Genomic DNA, 23515 nt, shown 5'->3' with positions numbered 1-23515 from the left:
CTCCCTGTCCATCACCAACTCCCAGAGTTTACTCAAACTCATGTCCATTGACTCGCCATCCAACCATATTATCCTCTGTCGTCCCTTTCTCCTCCTGCCTTCAGTCTTTCCCAGCATCAGGGTCTTTTGCAGTGAGTCAGTTCTTCGCATCCATCAGGCCAGCTCCACTGGGGTAGGTAACTTGTATTCCCATTTCCCTGGTGGGTAAACAGATTCCAGGACTTGAAGTAACTTGTCTAAAATCTCAGAGCCAGCAAGTGGGAGAAGCAGAACTGGAGGCCAAAGTTCCAGCCCTTCATCACCATTCAGTCTCTCAGGGGCCAGAGGCAAGTGTTCAGTTTAGTTGTGGGTTCCTTTGACTCTGTCTCCCACCGATGTAGAATCTCACATGTGACCTAGGAACGCTGGCTTCCCCGGGCCAGGAGAGGAATCCATGACTTCAGGAGCCTTTAACTCTTCCTGCATTACGTGTGCAACTGTGCTGCCCCGGGGAGACCACTGCTCTTAGACTCTGCAGGCAGGGCCCAGGGAGGTGGGAGTCCTTCCCCGAATCTGCCCCTTGCTCTGCTCGGGGGGAAACTACAGCCTAGTGAGTAGAGATTGTGGACGCTTGTGGACTTCACATTCCACCAGGCCAGCTGCAGACCTTTGTGAGGGTACCCTCCCTGTACAAGAGGGTACCTCTGGGCACTGCTGGGGGTGGGGGTGGGTGCATGAGAAGCTTGAAAGGCAGTGGGAAATCACCACTGTCATCCCCCAGGAGTTGCTGCAGGAGGACAGGGCCCATCTAGGAAGAGATACAGCAATGTCCCAGGTGCCTGGTGGGCAGGGCCACGTGAGGCCCTGGATGTGTGTCATCGGTGGGCACTGTGTGGGCATCAGTGAAATGAATCGAAAGCCCATGGCTGCCGGAGGCCGGGTGTTTGGGCCCTCCATGCCCACCCTCACCCCCTAGACCTCTCAGAACCATCGCAGGGCTAGAGGGAGACATTTACCTCCGAGGTGATGCCCTCCTAAAGTGAAAGTGAAAGTGAAATTCTCTCAGTCATGTCCAACTCTTTGCATGCAACCTCATGGACTATATAGTCCATGGAATTCTCCAGGCCAGAATACTGGAGTGGTAGCCTTTCCCTTCTCCAGGGGAATCTTCCCAACCTAGGGATTGAACCCAGGTCTCCCACATTGCAGGCGGATTCTTTACCAGATGAGCCACCAGGGAAGCCCAAGAATACTGGAGTGGGTAGCCTATCCCTTCCCCAGCAGATCTTCCCAACCCAGGAATCCAGGTGCTTAAAACCTCCATCGATTGATGAACAGAGCAAGGAGGGGTAAACAGCCCCGATGGTGGTGGGGGCAGGGTTGGGGGGGGAGCACCTGCTTGACTGTCTTCTATGGTTTCTTTTCCAATCTTGCCTCTTCTAACAAGTCTAACCTCAGCCTGGACCAAATAAAGCCTTGGCTGTACTCCTTTCCTTAACTGGAATTGCTTGTTTTGTTTGAGCATGGCTGTCATTTTGCTGCCTGCCTGTGAAAGGGAATATGCTCAAATTTTACAGGTTCATGAATTTCATATATTTTCGATTTTCAGCAGGGTCTCCAGGCTAATTCCACATCTCCCTCCTGGCGACAGTTGTTCCAAAGACAGCAGTTCTTTATTATTATTTTTTTTTTTTGAAACTCTTTGTAATAGAACAAGGGCACTGACATGTCGGGGTTCGTGGAGAGGTGTGTTTTTGTCCCAACCTGTTTACTGTTAGTAGATGTTAGATCAAATCTGATTTTCAGCAGGCCATAAAACATTTGACTGTTGGTATTTTTTGTCATTGCTTAGTTTGCTAAGACTCTTTTATGACCCCAGGGACTGTAGCCCATCAGGCTCCTCTGTCCATGGGATGATTCTCCAGGCAAGAATACTGGAGTGGGTTGCTATTTCCTTCTCCGGGGATCTTCCCGACACAGGAATCAAACTGGGATCTCCTGCATTGCAAGCGGATTCTTTACCACTGAGCCACCAGGGAAACTTCTATTAATATCTAGATAATTACGAAAACATCCACTTCAGATGCTGTATTTTCCTAACAGTTCACTTTTGTTTTGTATAGAAGACTGTCAAGCTTTAAAATATTCTGTAGCCTGGGTGGCCTGGATGGAAACATGGAGGTTCCTTTTGCGTTACACAAAGTGTAGAAGACTCTTTTTTTTCCCTTCACTTCCGAGGAAGAGGTTTTCTTGTACAGTAGAGCTCAGCCGAACCTGACATCTGCTCTCTGCCTCCGAGTTCTCAAAGGTGTGCTGAATAAAACTCAACAACAAATCTCAGAATGGTCCTTACTATCAGGTGTTGTGGGGATGACCCACAACAGTGTGTGTGATGTCCTCTTCACACGTGAGCGTGAGCCACATCTGGATGTGTGAGCATTCCAAAGTCCCCAAGGGGCACTTCCCAGGAGGAAGTGACAAGGTCAAGGTCAAGATCGCAGCCCTGACCTTGGCTAAAGCCACCTCTTGGTCTGTTCTTTCATCTTTTAGGTGTAGGAACTGCTACCCTCTCTCATGCGAAAATATCCCCTTGACCTTGTGATCATCAAAGACGCCTCAGCTGGTACTTTTCTAAGGAATCCTACATGGCCTGCATGAATCAGTCTTAAGATTGACCTGAAATTGTCTGCACATTGAAGGGCTAAGACAGTCTTACGCACCGGTTTCTCTCAGCCCTCCAAATTCAGCCCATGGGATGGGCCTCCATTCTTTACTCCTCCCTCTTTCCCAGCCTCTTATCAGGTGACTTTGCATCTCTGCTTATCAAGAGGTAACGTGTATTTCCCCACCTTTGCACATGACCTGGCCTTATGTCTTGCAGTGACTCAGTGAATGCAGCAGATGAGGCTGTGGGTACAGGCCTGACTCTGGGCCTCCAGAGACCCTGTGCACTTCTGTTCTCTCTCATGTGTCTCTATGAGAACATGGCCGGGCTAGCCCATTTGAAGATGAAAGATCATGTGAAGTAGACCCAAGATATCCCAGCCCAAGACCATCATAGACCTGCCCATCCCCAGCCACGCTCCCCACCTATTGCAGACACGTGAGCATGGCAGCCAACGACACCCAAGCCCATTTAGCTGATTCAGAAATGATATTAATACATGGCTGTGGTTTTAAGGCACACAATTTGGGAGGCTTTTTGTTACTCATCAGTAACTAACTGATACACTTGGAGCACAATAAGTGTTTGTGAAAATAGATAATGTTTTTAGATTTTTATTCAGCTCATCAAATAAACCCTGGATCCGCCACTGTGAGTCTCCATCCCGTGGGTCTCCCTACTCTAGTCCTCATTTACTTCTGCTCTCTGTGCTAAGTACATGCATCTGTCAGCTTCATAAATACTAGACATCATCTACTCTTCACATTTCATTTTCCTATATAGAGTCCAAGAAAAGAAAAAAGAAAAACAAATCAAAGTGCTCCTTCCTAGTGGGAGAAAGAGGAGAGTATATTAAATTGCTGGACTACATTATGTTGACACGAAAGTACAAGATGAGTGGCGACTCAATTCCAGGCACTGCAATTTGGTATCAATTTGACCTCCCTCTATCTCTTTAAAGCAGGAACATCAGTCCTCATTCTCACAATTGTCTCAGGAGAGCCCCCAAATGCTGAGCACAGAGGGAAGACAGAGTAAATACATAGGGAATGGAATGGAATTAGATGGAGAGAAACTGTCTAATTCTGGGTTTGATTTCTGCTGGTGCCAGGTATCTGCCGTTTGACCGTGGCCCAACAAGTCATCCTCTGTAAATGTGTTTCTTCTTCCACAAAATAGGAATAATTCTGTCTGCTCTAGTTATCTCATACATCATTGCAAGAGTGACGTTAGATGGCATGTTGGAAATGCCTTGTAAACTATCAAGAACTCCATAGTATAATGTGAGGCATTGTTGTGGTTGTTACTATTTCAGGTCTAGCAGGGGAGACTGGATCTGGGAAAAATGGCAGACAGCCCAGGGTGGCCAGCGGGGAGGAGGACTTGTTTCTTTATCAGCAGATAAACATAGGCAAAGCATTGTGACTCAGATCAGAAAAGAAGCCAGGCGATAAACACAAAGAAAATAGTCTGGGGAAGGCTGACGAGCCCACAGTTGGAATTATGCACTGGGATTTAGAAACACCAGCACTAGGATGCTGAAAACATTGAAAGGAGTCCAGGGGAAAGCCATGTGAGTCACTCCGGAATGGAAGATCCAGATTGGAAGGGAGTGGGTGTGTGAACTTTGGCTCCCAGAAGATAGCACTTGTTTTCCCAGGCTCCGCCAAGAGGTGGCTGTTTCCAGGATGTGTGCCTTGCTCTGAAGTTGGGGAGGCTGGTGTACAGAGCCCCGCAAAGGGGTGTCCAAACTCCACCCCTAGTCTGGGCGGAGAAGACAGAGATGCTCCAGAGGAAGAGGAGTTGAACGAACTTTTCCGTGTGGACCATACAGAGTTATACTAATTAGGGCGCTTTGGGCCACAAATAACAGACAACTAGCAAGGCTAAGGTCATTCATTACCCTTTAAAAAGAAGCCCCGAGATGGGCCAGTGCCAGGACTGATTACTTCAGCAGCTCAGCAGAATCATCTAAGACTCAATTTACTCCCCCTTCTGTCTCTGTTGCCCCTGGTGGCTTGAAAGTGTGTTAGTCGCTCAGTCGTCTCTGACTCTTTGTGACCCCCATGGACTGTAGCCTGCCAGGCTCCTCTGTCCATGGGATTTTTCAGGCAAGGATACTGGAGTGGGTTGCTATTCCCTTCTCCAGAGGATCTTCCCGACCCAGGGATCAAACCCATGTCTCCTGCAGTGCAGGCAGACTCTTTACGGTCTAAGCTGCCAGGTGGCTTGGTTTGTCCTTTTAAACCGGCTTCCGCATAGTCCAACGGTGGTTGCTATGATTCCCATCATATCACACAGATGACATCATTTCTATCCCTTTGTAAGAGCAGGAAATAATTTCTCTGATATTTCCTGGCAGATTCCTCCCCCTGTTGCCCTTGACCATGACTGCATGCCTTTGCCAAACCTACATCCATCATCCACAAGGGGAGTAACATGGCTTGACTGGCTTGGACCAGTCAAGATTGTCCCAGGAACTAGAGTGAGCCTCGTCCACAGAAGCACAGGGCCTTCTAATCCCTGAACACAGTTGGGATTCTGATGGCAGGCAACAAGGGAAGCTGCAAGAAAAGAGCTGGCTGGGCATCAACCAGGGACCACTGCTTCCCTCTGGTCCGTGTGCTTCACAGGAGATGCTCTTCAAAACGGCGTACATCAGAGACAGGATGTTGTCAGTGCCATGGTGACAGTGACATGATGACATATTGGGCAGTTACTCGGTACCACGTGGGGTGCTTAGTGCTTTATAGGTGTCATCTCATTCACCATCTCAACAGCCAGGAGTCCCCCTCTAATGAAGGTTTTGGAGGAAGAGGGGTGGACCTTGAGTAACTGAAACTCCTAGGAAGAGTCCAGGCTTAATTCTTCTTATATCAAATTACTCTCTAAATAACAGTTTTGTTGTGGTTCTGGTGAGTTTCTTCTGCTCTTTCTAGCAGCTGGCCTCACCTCTGACCTCGGTGATGTCTTCCCTGGATTGTTATCTTGGACGATGTCCTCAGCATACATGACCAGGGATCTAGGAGAGAGTCCAATGATATAAAAAGCCAGACCAGAAGGGAAAACCCTTTGAAGTTCCATAATTTTTTTTTTACTTGTTTTTTTGATTTTTTGAATTGACACAAAAATTTTTAAAAGCCACAACACAAAAGTACTGTTAAAAGTAGGTTTGGTAAACAACAATGTCCCACTTTACAACACAGGGAACTGTATTCAATATCCTGTAATAAACCATAATGCAAAAGAATATGAAAAAGAATGTGTGTATATATATATATATATATATATATATATATATATATATATATATATAACTGAATCACTATGCTGCATGGTAGAAATTAACACAGCATTGTAAATCAACTATATTTTAGTAAAATAAATGCAAAAAATAAATTACAGAAAGTAAAAAAAAAAAGCAAATTTGCCTCCCACACTAGTCCCTGCCCCAGTCTTCTCCCCCATTATTCCATTTCTTCTTTCCAATTTACTGGTGAATTTTACTTTCTGGTGGCTCAGATGGGAAAGAATCCTCCTGTAATACAGGAGACCCAGGTTCGATCCCTGGGTCGGGAAGATCCCCTGTAATAGGGAATGGCAACCCACTCTAGTATTCTTGCCTGGAGAATTCCATGCCTGGAAGTCTACAGTCCATGGGGTTTAAAGAGTCAGACTTGACTGAGTGACTAGCACTATCATATGCCCAGTGCAGGCTGGCCCATGGAAATGCATGAAGTTTTCATTGGTTTCTTCCCTCTCAGCATTTCCAGCATCCATCAGTGCCAAGCCCTAAGCATCCATTTTCACAATGCCTCCTCATTCCTGTCCGGTCACTGCTTCTCCCTGGACCCATGGTGCCAGCCTCCAGTGGCCTCCATGACACCACCACCTTCTTGTTCTTTGTCTCCATCCTCTTTAAGGGTATATTTTGCACAGACTACAACACGGACTGGGTTGTACCTCCAACCCATCCATTCAAATGTTGAAGTCCTGACCCCCAGTACTTCTGAACATGACAATATTTGGAGACAAGGCTTTTAAAGAAATGATTAAGTTAAAATGAGGTCATTGAGGCAGACCCTAATCCAGTATGACTGGTGTCCTTACAGGAAAAGGAGATTCAGGCATGGAGGTGTGCACACAGGGGAGACCATGTGAAGAAATCTGAGAGAAGATGGCCATCTGGGGTCAGAGAAAGAGCTGGGGAGAAGCCACAGAAGAAACCAACCTGGCTGCCATGTTGAGCTTGGACTTCCAGCCTCCAGAACTCCAGATAAATTTCAGTTGTTCATGGCAAACAGATGGGGAAACAATGAAAACAGTGAGAGACTATTTTCTTGAGCTCTAAAATCACTGCAGATGGTGACTGCAGCCATGAAGTTAAAAGACATTTGCTCCTTGGAAGAAAAGCTATGACCATCCTAGACCGCATATTAAACAGCAGAGATATTACTTTGCCAACAAAGATCCATCTAGTCAAAGCTATGGTTTTTCTAGTAGTCGTGTATGGATGTGAGAGCTGGACTATAAAGAAAGCTGAGCACCGAAGAATTGATGCTTTTGAGCTGTGCTTTTGGAGAAGACTCTTGAAAGTCCCTGGAATGCAAGGAGATCAAACCAGTCTATCCTAAAGGAAATCAGTCCTGAATATTCATTGGAAGGACTGATGCTGACGCTGAAACTCCAATCCTTTGGCCACCTGATGCGAACTGACTCATTGGAAAAGACCCTGATGCTGGGAAAGATTGAGAGCAGGAGGAGAAGGGGATGGAAAAGGATGAGATGGATGGATGGCATCACCGACTCAATGGACATGAGTTTGAGCAAGCTCCTGGAGTTGAGGATGGACAGGGAAGCCTGGCGTGCTGTGGTCCATGGGATCGTAAAGAGTCGGACACGACTGAGCAACTGAACTGAAGTGAAACCACACATTCCGTCTTATGGTACTTTGCTGCAGAAGCTCTAGGAAACAAATATAGATAGCTCTGATCAAGTCAGTCATTTGTTCAAAACTTTTTGACAGTTTCTAGTTTCTTAGCATTAAGCAGACTTCCTCCCGGAGGCCTTTCTGGGACCTTAGGATCTGAAATTGACCTGCCTTTACTGTCTTCACTGCTTATGCATCCACTTTCTGTGCTTCAGCTCAGAATCAGCCCAGAACTCTGGACTGATTTTCATGCAGTGAATATGTCCTGAGATCTCTTGCCTCTGTGGCCTGGCATGCACACAGGTTGTTCCCTTTATGGAAAACAGGTTTGCATTCCCACGCCATGCCCCTTCCATCTCTAACTGCCGAAACCATGTCTATTACTCAAGTCTGACCTGAATAATGCCTTCTTTATAATGCCATTTGCTCTCCCAAACCCACGATTCGGTGGGGCCACTCTTTCCCTTGCCTGTACTGCTCTGTAAAATCCTCATGACAGCCATCACATTCTGCCCTGTGTTCTACTTAGTGTTTTTTGGATCACCTTAATATGTGACTGTGAAATTCTTAAGCACAGCTTCCGCATGTTGCTCAGCCTTCCCTCTTCGCTCAAGGATAGGTAAATGAATAGCATATTTTCCTAAAGATAAGTGGGGTAAAATAACATTGTTCATAATTTGTTTGCTCTGTTTGTTTTTTTTTTTTCAATTATTCATTTATTTAGGGCATCCAGGATTCGCTGTGGCACACAGGATAATCTGTTGCAGTGCGTAGGCTCAGTGGCTCTGTAGAGTGTGGGATCTTAGTTCCCCAATCAGGGATTGAATCTGTGTACCCTGACTTGCAAGGCAGGTTCTCAACCACTGCATTACCAGGGAAGTCCAATTTTGCTCCATTTTGAAATGCTATTTATTACTATTATAAAAAAATTTATGTATTTTAATTGGAGGCTAATTACAATATTGTAGTGGTTTTGCCATACATTGACTTGAATCAGCCACGGGTGTACATGTGTCCCCCATCTTGAACCCCCCTCCCACCTCCCTCCCCATCCCATCCCTCAGGGTCATCCCAGTGCACCAGCCCCGAGCACCCTGTCTCATGCATTGAACCTGGACTGGCGATCTGTTTCGTATATGGTAATATACATGTTTCAATGCTATTCTCTATTTTTTTAAAAAAATAGTTATTTATTTGACTGCCCCAAGTCTTAGTGTTTGTTTGTTTGTTTGTTTGTTTGTTTCAGTTGCGACCCCTGGATCTTTAGCTGTGGCATGAGAACTCTTAGGTGTAGCTTGTGGGAGCTAGTTCTCTGACCAGGGATCAAACTCTGGCTCCTGCACTGAGAGTGCAGGGTCTTAGCCCCTGGACCACCAAGGAAGTCCCTGGATTCTATTTTGTAATTAGGAGCCAAAATTTTAAAATAATCCCATTAGAAAAGCAAGAAACAGGAAAGATGAATTTGAACTGTGTCCCTTCTGGAATGACCCAGAGGAATATGTGAAACTCTGGGTGGAGAAACCCTGAATACACAATTTACTTCACCTGCTATTGTAGCTATGTTGTAAAATAGAGGCTACTTAGCACAGCATTTTGCCTGAGTATCCTGGAATGTTTTCTGTGAGAAAAACATTTAATCTCTGGAGACAATCCTACAGAGGCTCTGTCTCGGAAAGGTGGCTGGATGGGGGGCAGGGCAAGGGGGGATTCTGTCGTTTTCCTCTGAAATTAGCTTGCCTTTGAGATGCTTTGCAGCGTGCGAGAGCAACAGTATTCAGCAGGGAGCAGGCTGCTGAGTGCAAAGCTACACCCTTAAAACCATCTGCTCTTCACACACACAGGAACCATTAATAAATTGCACGTGTGGGTTGGCCTGGACTTGCTGAAACGTGATCAAAGGGAGAGTGATTTACACCAGCTCTCCCTTCCTATTTGCTTTCTGGCTGTCATGAGAGTGAAGAACCCAATTAGAGGTAAAAAAAAGAAAAAGGAAAAGGAAAAACAAAAATATTACCTCTCTTCCAAAACGCCTGCAAAATGAGAGGAAAAATGCTTTCTTTTCACTACTGCAGGAAAAAACCGAGAGATGAAACTCTTAACGACGTGAAATCTAATGGGAAAATGGATGGATTTTTTTTTCCCCTGAAGTGACTTAGCAGCAGCAGCAGCGAATCTCAAAACAGTACCATTTCCACCCTGCACCTTTATTTTTCTTCCTTCCCCCCTTGTCTGTCCCATTAGTGAGGCCTGCTGGCAGGCCCTGAATAGGATCTGTGATGATCCGCAGGCCTCCCCAGAACAGTGACATACACATGCCTTGAGCAGCTGTGCTCGAGGGGAAGGAGCCATGCAGTAGTTTTTCTCCCTCAATGGGGAGTAACATGTGCTGCTGTCCCTGGGACCCCAAGATGTGGCTAGATGGAGGGGAAGGGGACTTCCTGGCCCTGAGACTCCCTGATGGAGCTGGGTTTCCAGGGTACTCTAGAGTCCCAGCTGTCAGAGCCATGAGGTTTCAGGGAGAAGGGATGGCGAGGTGGAGACAAGGATGTGCCTCTGTGCTGAGAAGGGCTGGGGGAGGCTGGAAGGACCTCCGGCCACTCAGACAGCCTGACTCAGATGCTGAGTGTCTTATATCAGACAGCCCAGAGGCAGGGCCTGAGACAGGACATTGTTCAAGGTGTTTGTTGAGGTAGTGCTCTCGGGACAAGGGCAGGAGGAGTCAGGAGAGAGCAAGTTGGGGGAGGAGCCAGGTGAGAATGTGGGCTCCACTGGAGACCAGCTTCAGCCTGATCCCACGGGGAACTCCAGAGCAGGCCTTGTACCACATGGTTGGTCCCTTTAGAGGCAAGAAGGCTGGCCCTGTATATCATATTTGGTCATGGGGTAGGAGTGGAGCAGCTTCTACTGGGGCAAGGGGAATGCTCAGCAGATGAGGCCAGTGGTGCATTACCAGCTGTGTTAGTCCATGCAGGCAGCTGGGACAAAATGCATTGGTAATTAATCCATGCAGGCTGCTGGACAAAAGACCATAGACCAGGGGTGGGGTGAGGAGTGTGCTTAAACAACAGAAATTTATTGACTCACCGTCTGGAGGCCAGAAGTCCAAAGTCAAGATCCCCAGTGTTCATCATTGCAACACTATTCACAATGCCAAGACATGGAAGCACCCTAAATGTCCATTGACAGATGAATGGAAAAAGAAGATGTGGTACGTATATACAATGGAATATCACGCACCCATGAAAAGAATAGAATAATGTCATTTGCAGAAACATGAATGGACCTAGAGATGATTATACTAAGTGCAGTAATTTAAACTGAGAAGGACAAATACCATAGGATATCACTTACAGTGGAATCTAAAAAAATGATACAAATGAACTTATTCACAAATCAGAAACAGACTCACAGCCATAGAAAACAAACTTAGGGTTACTGAAGGGGAAAGGTGATGGGGGAGGGATAAATTAGGAGTTTGGAATTAATGGATACTCATGACTATATATAAAACAGATAAACAAGGTCCTACTGTAAAGCACAGAGAACTATATTCAATATCTTATAACAACCTACTATCAAAAAAACGAATGAATCTAAAAAAGAATATTCTTGCTGTGTCTCCTTATGTCATGTTCCCCTAAGTGTCCAAATAAAAGGGGACCTTTCTATAAAGACCACAGTCATAGTGGGTGAACCACCTTTCCCATGACCTCATTTGAACTTGATTGCAGCCATGAAATTAAAAGACGGTTACTCCTTGGAAGGAAAGTTATGACCAACATAGATAGCATATTCAAAAGCAGAGATATTACTTTGCCAACAAAGGTCCGTGTAGTCAAGGCTATGGTTTTTCCAGTGGTCAAGTATGGATGTGAGAGTTGGACTGTGAAGAAAACTGAACGCCAAAGAATTGATGCTTTTGAACTGTAGTGTTGGAGAAGACTCTTGGAGTCCCTTGGACTGCAAGGAGATCCAACCAGTCCATTCTGAAGGAGATCAGCCCTGGGATTTCTTTGGAAGGAATGATGCTAAAGCTGAAACTCCAGTACTTTGGCCACCTCATGTGAAGAATTGACTCATTGGAAAAGACTCTGATGCTGGGAGGAATTGGGGGCAGGAGGAAAAGGGGATGACAGAGGATGAGATGGCTAGATGGCATCACTGACTCGATGGACATGAGTTTGGGTAAACTCCAGGAGTTGGTGATGGATAAGGAGGCCTGGCATGCTACGATTCATGGGGCTGCAAAGAGTTGGACACGACTGAGCGACTGAACTGAACTGAACTGAACCTCTGTTCAGACCCTATTTCCAACAAAGTCACAGTATGAGGTGCTGGGGGCCAGAATATCAACACAAGAATGTTTGGGGTGGCACAACTCAATATAACACCAGCCAACATTTTTCAGCAGCTTGGGCTGGGTGCAGCTACAGGCTGGTCAGAAGAACCTGGGGAGAGCACCGCTGGCCTCCACGCTGCATAGAACTGAAAAGCAAGCGCCCTTGTGAGGTCATTTTAGTTGTCACCACTGGTTTCTTCTGGCACCTTCTCCTCAAATGCAGCAGCCTCTGGAGGAGATAATTCTCAGAAAGCACTAAAGGCTGCTAAACAGTCGTATCTTAGCACAGATTCCTGTTGGGAAAGCACTTTTCTCCACAAGGAGGCCATGCTACTGAGGAGATGAGTGGAAAAAGTAAGGAGAAGGTGAAAGGCAGGGAAAGGGGGAAAGTTTTTCTGAGTTCTTGGGGCCTCAGGCAGGCTGGGTGGGTGGGACGGGATCATGGTAAGGGCAGGGGGCCTGACTGGAGATGCAAGCATGCTCCTCCCCTGTTGGAATGGGGACAGCATAGTCTCTGATTGGAAGAAGTGGTGTCATTGTGGAAACAGAACGGTGGGAAATGTAGGATCAGCATTAGAAGTGGAAACAGGAAGTATTGGGTTGGCCAAAATGTTCTTTCAAGTCATCTGTAATCTGTTACAGAAAAAGAATGAATTTTTTGGCCAACCCAATATGACTGCAGAGGTGTCTGGATCACCAAGGCCCTACTTCTCCATGTCATGGGGGGAGGGGACAGGATTGGGGTACCCCCTGAATTCTCCCCACCGCTGTGGCCTCCCCACTTCCCTCAGGCCGCATGTCCTGTATCCAGTAATCTCAGACCCCAAGGGCAGGACTGAAGGTGTTTACAGAAGTCCTTTCCACCCATGCTTCAAGACCAACACACTTTCTGGAAAGCTCTGCATAGGGGACAGTTTGTAAGAATAGGACCCCCTAGACTGTAGCCATTTCTGAGGTTCTGAGGCAGGTTCTTGGGAGGCAAGTGGGTTCTCCCAGCCTCCTTGTGTGATGTTGGAGAAGGAGATGGCACCCCACTCCAGTATTCTTGCCTGGAAAATCCTATGGACAAAGGGATCTGGTAGGCTACAGTCCATGGGGTCACACAGAGGCGGACATGCCTGAGTGACTTCATTTTCCCGTTGTGTGATGTTGAGGAGGGAGAAACTGCATTGCTCTTTGGAGAATAAAAAGAAGCAGTGTTTCTTCCTGACTGAAGGCACTTTAGCCTTGAGGGGTGGGGGTTGGTCGGTTCCCAAAGAGTAGACACACTTGTGGGGGCACCTTTGTCTCTTCTTGTTTTGTGAGAAGGAGGCTGCTGTGCATTGGAGGGACTTGGGCTCCGGTGCTGGAAGGCAAGTTAGAGATGACTTTCAGGTGGTATACACGGTGGATTGCTCTATACGCTGCTTTTAGGGCAACTTTAAAACAGATCACGTATATGTGTGTTATGCATTATGTATTGTAACATCCCAACAAAAGTAACAGGAATGTCTTCATATCATTAAACACCCAGCAGGGCTGCTCTTTCCTGATTGGCTTGTTCATTTCTGTGGTTTTCCTCCATCTGTTCGTTTGAATCAGGAGGCAAACACAGTCCTGGCAGGGCATTGGGTGACATCTCTCTAACATCTGCCTTCATTCACAGGTTTTTCTTGCACTTGTTGGCAGATATGTCTGGGCCTTTATTTTGTAGGGTCTCCAGCAGCCTGGATTTAGCTTATTTTTCTCCCTTGTGATATTCATCCTGTCCCTGTGTCTGCTGTTCTTCCTATGAAGTGGTAGGTAGATGAATGATCAGATTCAAATTTGGTTTATTTGGCAAGGCTGCTCCTTGGGTGCTGGGGTGAACTTCCTTCCAACTGTGCTTAAGTCACTCAGTCGTGTCGGACTCTTTGTGACGCCATGGACTGTAGCCCGCCAGGCTCTTCTGTCCATGGGGATTCTCCAGGCAAGAATACTGGAGTGGGCTGCTATGCACTCCTCCAGGGGATCTTCCCAACCCAGGGATGGAACCCAGGTTTCCTGCATTGCAGGTGAATTCTTTACCGGTTGAGCTATGAAGAAGCCCCCTTCCTTCCAAGAGAGGTACACAAAGATCGCTTGGCTCTCTCTGTGGTGCTGAGCACCGTGGATGAGCACGCCCTCCTTTGTTTTGTTTCGCTTTAGAACTCTTGATAAAAATCACTGGTGGGCTGTAGGAACAATCCCTGACTCACCAAATACATTAATTCATTACAGATTGCAAAATGGTGATGGTCTATCTTTAGTCTTCTTTTATTTATTGAATTATTTCTATAAAGAAAATTTCCCTCATTGCCTATGTAATTATCTTCAGAGACAGTTCATTTAGGAAAGGCAGGATAAAGCCTTGTATTTTTTGTTTTTAACCTACTGATTTTAATATTAATAATAATTAGTTGCTTCCCAAAGATAACCAAGATTTTTTTCTTTTTAGTATTATTATGAATTTAAGGACTTGGCCATTCTACGGGTGTACCTCAGATATGTAGATGACACCACCCTTATGGCAGAAAGCCTCTTGATGAAGGTGAAAGAGGAGAGTTAAAAATCTGGCTCACAACTCAACATTCAAAAAATTAAGATCATGGGATCTGATCCCATTACTTCATGGCAAATAGATGGGGAAACAATGTAAAAAGTGACAGACTTTATTTTCTTGGGCTCCAAAATCACTGCAGATGGTGACTGCATCCATGAAATTAAAAGACGCTTGCTCCTTGGAATAAAAGCTATGACAAACCTAGACAGTATATTAAAAAGCAGAGTCATTACTTTGCTAACAAGATCCATCTAGTCAAAGCTATGGTTTTTCCAGTAGTCACGTATGGATGTGAGAGCTGGACCATAAAGAAAGCTAAGCACCGAAGAATTGATGCTTTTGAACTGTGGTGTTGGAGAAGACTCTTGAGGCTCCCCTGGTCTGCAAGGAGATTAAACCAGTCAATCCTAAAGGAAATCAATGCTAAATATTCATTGGAGGGACTACTGCTGAAGCTGAAGCTCCAGTACCTTGGCCACCTGATATGAAGAGCTGACTCATTGGAAAAGACCCTGATGCTGGTGGATATTGAAGTCAGGAGGAGAAGGGGACAACAGAGGATGAGACGGCTGGATGGGATCACTGACTCAATGGACATGAGTTTGAGCAAGCTCTGGGAGATGGTGAAGGACAGGGAAGCCTCGGTGCTGCAATCCACAAGGTGGCAAAGAGTCGGATGTGGCTGAGCGACTGAACAACAACACCATGGGTGTACCACAGTTCGTGTGTCTGTCCACCAGCTGATGGACATTTGGGTTGTTTTCACTTGGATCCTAAGCTTACCTTTTTGGTAGATCCTAGCTTACCTTTGAGAGTGTAGCTTTCCAGATAGCAAAAAATATTCAAACTCAGTTCATGTATTTCCACTCTAGACATGCAAAAGCGTATTTTCCAAGAAATGTGTGTGTGTGTGTGCACATGCTCAGTCATGTCCAACTCTTTGCCACCCCATGGACTGTAGCGTGCCAGGCTTCTCTGTCCATTCAGTACTTACTCTTTGAAAAGACTGGTGCTGAAGCTGAAGATCCAATACTTTGGCCACCTGATTTGAAGAGCTGACCCTGATGCTAGGAATGATTGAGGGAAAAAGGAGAAGAGGGTGGCAGAAGATGAGATGGTTAGATAGTATCACTGACTCATTGGACATGAACTTGAGCAAACTTCAGGAGGCAGTGAAGGAAGGGAAACCTGGCGTGCTGCAGTCCATGCTGTTGCAACGCGTCAGATATGACTTGGCAACTGAACAACAACAAACAGATTTGTTTATTCAAGCACCTATGCAAACCTTTCAGATTATAGAAGCTTTATAGTGTGTTTTAATATCTGGTAAGCCCACCCTCCTTTCTCACTCATTCCTGTGATTTTTTGAGGTGTTATGCTTGCTTGTTTGTTATCATAGATGATCTCTATAATCAACTGCTCTGATCCAGAGGGGAAAAACATAATACATTTTACAATTCAGATCACGTTAAATTCATACATGGGCTTGTTGAGAACTCATACTTTTTTGATGGTAAATCTTCCAGCCCAAGAATGTAGAGCGTCTTCCCGTTTGTTTTTCTAGTTTTGTGTCTTTTCAGGAGTGTTTTACTGTTTTCCTCGTATGTGTTTCAGATACTTCTTTGTAAGGTTTATGCCTGAAAGATGTATGTCTTCTCTTTTTCACTATCGTTAAGTGTGATCTTTTATATCTTCCTAGTTTTTTGATTATTTTACATGCTGGGTATTTATTTATTTATTTTTGTTAAAAAAATCACCACCTTACTAAATCTTTTATTATCATGGTAGCTTTCCTTTTGATTCATTTGGGTTTTCCAGATGTGCAATCGTGAAGTTATTTTTTATATTAGCAACTCTAAAAAATGTTTGATATCTGAATGTCTGAGAAAGTACGCCTCTTAGAAACCACTGAATGGCATCAATGCATTTGCCATGCTGGCAATGTGCTGAGGAAAATATCTGCAAGGGAAGAAAACAGAGCTTTTTATGTGCTCAAATTTGTATCTCAAAGTTTTGAAGTTGCAGATGGCATTGCAAAAACGTGTAATTAATGGTCCCTGTCTCTCTCTCCTTTCTCTGAAGCTCTTCCTTCTCTGTCTCCTTGACTCCATTTTCTTGTATATTAGCTCTTTCCAGTGCATATCCTGACATCTTTCTACATTTTAAGGTTCTTCTTGTAGCTTCTCTTTACTCTGTGGTTTGTGTCTCCTTCTCATTTTATCAGTTTCTGTGGTCTTAATAATATTATATAAAAACATTTCACAGACTTCTGTGGTGGTGCAGTGGATAGGAATCTGCCTGCCAATGCAGGGGACGCAGGTTCGATCCCCAGTCTGGGGAGATTCCACATGCTGTGGAGCAACTAGTCCATGTGTCACAACTATTGAGCCCACAGATTGCAACTCCTGGAATCCGAATGCCTAGAGCCTGTGCTCCGCAACAAAAGATGCCACCGCAATGAGAAGCCTGCCTACCACAACTACAGAGTAGCTCCCCTCGCTGCAACCAGAGAAAACCCAAGCACAACAACGAAGACCAGGGCAACCAAAAGTAAAGAAAGGAGATGTTAATTAAAAAAAACTCACTGTAAATGTTTACGATTTTGTTCTTTGAAGACTGAGTTTTGTGTCTAACGTGAAGCACACAGTACCTAGCTTAGTTCCTCCTGAGAGCCTAGATGATAAGAACACAGTACTTCCTCAGTATCCATGGCGGGTAGGAGCGGGTAGGGGAGGTGGTTTTAGGAGCCCCGAGGACACCGGCATTCCTGCATGCTCTACTGCCTTGTGTAAAATGGTCCAGTGCAAAGAAGACAGTTGGCTCTCCATGTGCTTGGGTTTCGCATCTACAGATTCAATGATCCGCTAAGGGCTGACTCGGTGAACATGTCCAGTTAGTGGGCTGCTCCTAAGTGCTGGACACTCACTCATTCATTCAGCAAATAGTTACTGAGTTCTGGGCACCATTCAAAATGTTGTGGATGAAGTCTATGACCTCTCAGCCCTCACCAAGCTTAACTTCTAGGTCGAAAACAGAAAATAACTGAAAGAAATCAACAAGACATATAGGATCTGTTTTAGCCCTTCTCCCCCAGAAAGTCGAGGTTGAGGGCAGAGTGGGACGACTGCTCCTGTCTGGACTTTGGCTATTACCTGGCACGAAATGGGAAGTCATTGGAGGGAGGTCTTGGGGCAGAGGAATGATGTAATCTGACTCATGGCCTCACCAGATCATGAGAGCCCTGCGAAGTCCACCATTCAGGTTCAAGAAATGGGATAACTTCTACCTGTAAAACTGAATCACTTTGCTGCACACTGGAGTCATTGCAAATCAACTATATTTTACTTTTTTTTTAAAGCGAAAAATAAAAAAATATTTTTTTTAAAGAAATGGGGTTATTTCCCAATGATCACAGAGAGAGAAGATGATGGGGCAGGATTTGCTCGGGTGTCTTACCTTAAAGTCTTCGTTTTATCTACTAGGGGTATTTCCTGCCGAATATACTAGTTGCAAAATTTTTCTTCTTTGTGTCTTTTTTATGCCTCTTTTTTAGGCCTGCATTTCTGTTTGATGGAGAGTTAAGCTATGCGGGCTTTGTCTTCTGTCACTCATTCTAATAATATTTATTCACTCCTTGCCGTGTTTGTGGCACCGTAAATTGTACTATGGGAAATAAAAGATGGGGAAGACAAGGTCTCAAGTTTATAGACAGGCTATAAAAAGAAGAGAGAATTTGTATTTAAATTATTTAAATTGAATGATTTTTACTTTTTTTCAGGGAGAGGAGGATTTACTTGTTTCATTTGCTTACCTAAAAGAACATTGCTACTTCTCTTGAAAGAACAGCCTCATCTAAGAACTGGAAACAGACAAAATATGGGATTCCCTCTTCGATTTTAGAGATCTTGACTTCCAGCCTGACTGTTCAGTTAGTGCATTAAAAGACGACTGTCTCTCTCCCCAACCCTAAGCCTGGCAAACTCAACCTGTGATCCGAAGATCCCGCTGTGCCTTTGCTATTTCTCGCCTCATTGCCAGGAATAAAGATTCAGCAGCAATTCCTGCTCAGCTGACAACCCTGCCAGTGACACCTGAGGCAAAGTAAAACCCAGCTCAGCAGTTCCGCTGCGCTGAGCCTTGTGGCTTACAATTAGTCAAAGCCAGGTGGTTCCTGGGCTGCCTTCTCCTCCCACCCTCCACCCTCCACCCTCCACCCTCACTGGGGTGGTTGGCGGAATGTTCAGCATCAGACTCCGCCCTCTCGCTTTGATTCGGGCACGTGACAAGGCTAAATGACAAGTGTTGAGTCAAAGGACTGTTCTGTTTCCCACCGTATCAGTTATTTTCTGATAGGGTTATTTTCTGATATCAGTTATTTTCAGTTATTTGCTTCCCTGGTGGCTCAGACAGTAAAGCGTCTGCCTGCAATGTGGGAGACCTGGGTTTGATCCCTGGGTCAGGAAGATCCCCTGGAGAAGGAAATGGCAACCCACTCCAGTACTCTTGCCTGGAAAATCCCATGGACAGAGGAGCCTGGTAGGCTACAGTCCATGGGGTCACAAAGAGTCAGACACTACTGAGCGACTTGACTTTCCTTTCCTTTCCTCACTTATTTTCAGGACTTGAGTCCATCAGTCAAACCTTTGGCTTCTTGCTAGAGACTCAGGAAAGCATTATGTTTTAGGAAAATCAGCTCTGGACACAGACTGAGAACTCAAGGATTTGGCAGCTACCTCTGTTGCAATCCACCTATGGACTGGAGGAGAAAGGATTCATACACTCATCTAATTTTCTAAACAATCTCTATGAACTTTATTTGGGTCTTGCTGAGTCCTTCCCTGGTAGCTCAGCTGGGAAAGAATCCGCCTGCAATCCAGTAGACCCTGGTTCAATCCTGGATTGGGAAGATCCCCTGGAGAAAGGCATGGCAACCCACTCCACAACCCACTCCAGTATCCTTGCCTGGAGAATCCCCATGGACAGAGGAGCTTTGCGGGGTACAGTCCATGGAGTTGCAAAGAGTTGGACATCCCTGAGAGACTAAGTGCGGAGTCCACAATGGGAAACCAACAGAGCTGTAGTAACTACAGCTGGGTGGTGAAGCTTTTAAAATATCCCAGTTTAGAAAGCCTGTCCATGTTCTGCAGGGAGGCCTGGTGCACTGCAGTCCGTGGTGTCTCAAAGAATTGGACATGACTTAGCAACTCAACAACATCCACTTTCTGTTGGAGTTGCCTTCCTGCTTTGTGTGAATACTAACAATCTTTCTAGCTCTACAGATTAGAATAAATCCGTGATTCATTCTGGAAATAAAGAACAACCTCCATCTTAGCTAACTTGATCTCAGATAATGCTAACTTGACATTCTGTTAAGCCAGTGGATTCCCTCACTGGGTTCTTACGGCTATTTTTTAATACTCTATAGTCCTGGAACAGTTATCCTTTGCTTATTATAGTTTTATCTTACCTGGCGATGCCATCCATCCATTCACCCATCCTTCTATCCACCCATTCATTCAAAAAATAAATGTTTATTCATTAAAAGCCTGTTATATGCCAGGTGCTATGAAACCCAGCACCAGTCCTTCCACTTTGGGAGGCTGATGGTTCACTGGCTTCACATTTATGCCTTTTGTTTTTCTGAGTGCTTTTGCTGTGATAAATTTACAAAAGGGAACACTTCCAGAAAACTATGATTACTTTGGGTTCAATCCCTGGGTTGGGAAGATCCTCTGGAGAAGGAAAGGCAACCAGCTCCAGTAATCTTGCCAGGGAAAACCCATAGACAGAGGAGCCTGGAGGGCTGCAGTCCATGGGGTGGAAAAGAGTTGGATACAACTTAGCAACCAAACCACCACCACCATGGTTACTTTGCTGAGCAAGTTTCTATATACCAAATGTTCTTCAAGATTCAGTATTAGAAATCACTATGATGAGGAAGTCTTGATTTATTTGTATGGAAAAATTCACTTAGTAACAGAATGTGCCCCCCCACCTCCCACACAAAGAATTGAAAAGGTAGAAATGAATTGAAGGAAAATTGCTGTTCATTTCTTTCTTTAAAAATAAGCTGTTTGGACAAGTTCCTTTGGGCTACAAAAATACACAATATTGGTGTCAGTCTTCTGAAAGAAGATTCAGAATATGCTTGTTGTATAAGCTAGCTGAAAATTTCTACCAAGAATAAAGTATTTGAAACAGGCAGAATTTAACCTGCCAAATAGTTTTGCACTAATTATGAAAAAAATAAAATCCTTTTAAAGTCAGCAGTAATAGAATTTAAATAAGGATCTATCAAAGAGTATACAAGCATAAAAACCTAGTTTTCCCCCCCCAATTTATCACTTTACTTTGGCACTAAAAATGTATTTTTACTGGACTTCCCTGATGGTCCAGTGGTTAAGAATCTGCCTGCGAATGCAGGGGACATGGGTTGTATCCCTGGCCTAGGGAGATCCTGCATGCTATGGGGCAGCTAAGCCCATGTGCCACAACTACCAAAGCCCGAGTTCCCCAGAGTCTGTGCTCCGCAGTAAGAGAAGTCACCGTAGTGAGAAGCCCGCAAACCGCAACTAGAGAGCAGCCCCCGCTCCCCACAGCGGGAGAAAGCCTGTGTGCCCAGCAAAGACCCACTGTAGCCTAACTAAGCAAATAAATAAGTTTTTAAAATGTATTTTTACTGTCAATTCCCATTTTGGTTAAATTTTTGTGTGTGTACAAAATGTGTACTCAAATGAAAGTGATAGCGTATTAGTAGATCGTGGTACTAGAAGGACACTGAGGCTGCGAATAGAGTTCAGTGGTTAGTCTATTTACTACAACATCTGTTCCAATGAGAAGAGCTCTGGTTCTACCCCAAACTGTCAGGCACTTTCAGATTTCTTTGTTCCTATGTGTGCGATAGAAGAAAGAACTAAGTGTAGGGAGAGGTAAAAATATCATATTTCACATCATACCATCTCTGAAATCAAGATGTTTCTGACATTTGACATGTCTTAGTTTGATGAAATGCAGTTACCAAGAGACTGGGATGTAGGAGTCTTTTATTTTGCTTTTATTTTTTAACACCAAAATCATTTTGTATTGGGTACAGCCGATTAACAAGGTTGTGATAGTTTCGGGTGAACACCAAAGGGCCTCAGCCATACATGTACATGCATCCAGGAGTCTATGCTGCTCTGTTGGTCTACTGTGGACACGTGTGTTTCAGTTTGCCAAATCCACTGTCCCTAGTAGAATGCGTGACACACACAAGCAGACTATCAAATATTTATTACTGAAGACACATATTGAAGAAATAGAGCTGAAGAGTACTGAATGACCAGTAACTTTATGAAATAGTGTCAGCTAATTTAATCAGGGAAGATGAAGGGCCCCTTTCAAGATTAGATTGTCTCATTCAAATATTTTTTATCCACGATGGCCTCTGCATTGAACCAAGGTATCCATGAAAATGTTTCCAAGCTCTTTTAACTCTGAACGTCTTGGAGCTACTGCTGCTGAGCTTTCAGAGAATTCTCAGGGGTGATGACTCCTGAGAAGCTCACTGGTTCCCTGGACCACGGACAGTGAGAACATGCCTTGGATTCTCCCAAATCCAAGGATGGAGATGAATCCCAGGGGTCTTCAGGTTGCTGCCCCTGACAAATATTCTTTAAGTGCCTTCCACGGGTATGGGGGATACGGTGGCAGGCAAGGCAGAAGTATCTGCTCCGATGGAACAGACATTCTAGACAACAGGCATCCTGCATGTAAAAGCCTAAGTGCAATGCCCAGGATTCAGTGAGTGTGCCGCGGCCGTTTCCTTTCCTTCCGGGTAGAGTTCACCAGCTAGCCATAGCAGCGAGGCCCCGCAGCTTCCCATCCACACCCTCAGCTGGCTCTTCAATCCCCTGGCGTTGTCTTCTTGCAGCAAAACTTGCCTCGGTGCACTAGGAAAAACGTGTGGTTGCTAAGAACAGGAGCACGGCTGGAAGGAGCCGCGGCAGACGCCCGTGCGTGTTAGAGTCTAAGAAAGTGTTCCCAGTCCTTTAAGAAAACCATTACTTGGCTCACTGCAAGCTAATTGCATTTGTTCAGTCATTGTGAAAATGGATGCAGATGGGATGTGGAAGCTGAGAGATACCCCACTGTTAAATCAGAAATAAAGCCACAAGCTCAAGAGAGACTGTGGCCTGGGATATAAGGTTTTCACCAAGAAGTGGGAAATGGCTCCGTAAATTTCTCTTTTCTGCTTAAGTAACTCTTTTAATTAATTTTTACTGACCTATTCCTCCTTTAATACAAAAGGTGTGAACATAGAAACTTGAGGGCTTGCTGACAGCACCTTCCAGAGTCACAAAGCTCTGGAAGCTTTGTTGTGTCTTTTGCAAGTCCGGAACAAAGTTTTGCTGCTTTGGGATCTGCAACTTTGATGATGAACTGCAATGGAAATAATGTTGCCTTATTCTCTTCTTGTATCTATGTTGGTGTGAACTTACTTTTAAAATAAAATGCCATGATGGGGCTCTTAACTCCAAAATGAGAATCAGATTGTAATGGGAAGAAGTATACAGCCTTATGACAAAACCGTGTCTGATCTATTTAAAGATGACAAGTTAACACTCCCACACAGTTCTTCTATCACTTAAAGCTGTTCTTTCTATTGGTTTGATTAAATGATGCTTACTGTTCTCTTTTAACTAGTAATTAAACACAACGTGTAGTGTCGTTTAGTACCTGGCTTCCATGTAGCTGTTCTTGTTGTTGTTTAAAGTCACTGAGTCGTGTCCAACTCTTTTGCGACCCCAGCCTGCAAGACTCCTCTGTACATGGGAGTTTCCAGGCAAGATGCTGAAGTGGGTAGCCGTCTCCTTTGCCAGGGGATCTTCCCGTGCCAGGGATTGAACCCGAGTTTCCTGCATTGGCAGGTGGATTCTTTACCACTGAGCTACCGGGGAAGCCCTTCCATGTGGTAGAAATTCTAATTGGTCTCAGAATTTGGGGAGAAATGTTAATCGTGATTATTAGGGGAGTGAAATCTTCTGGAAAGCTGTTGTTCCC

The sequence above is a fragment of the Bos taurus genome, chromosome 20, assembly GCF_002263795.3.
Source record: "Bos taurus isolate L1 Dominette 01449 registration number 42190680 breed Hereford chromosome 20, ARS-UCD2.0, whole genome shotgun sequence".
NCBI classification, from domain to species: Eukaryota; Metazoa; Chordata; class Mammalia; order Artiodactyla; family Bovidae; genus Bos; species Bos taurus.
Note: the sequence above shows the minus strand (reverse complement) of the source record.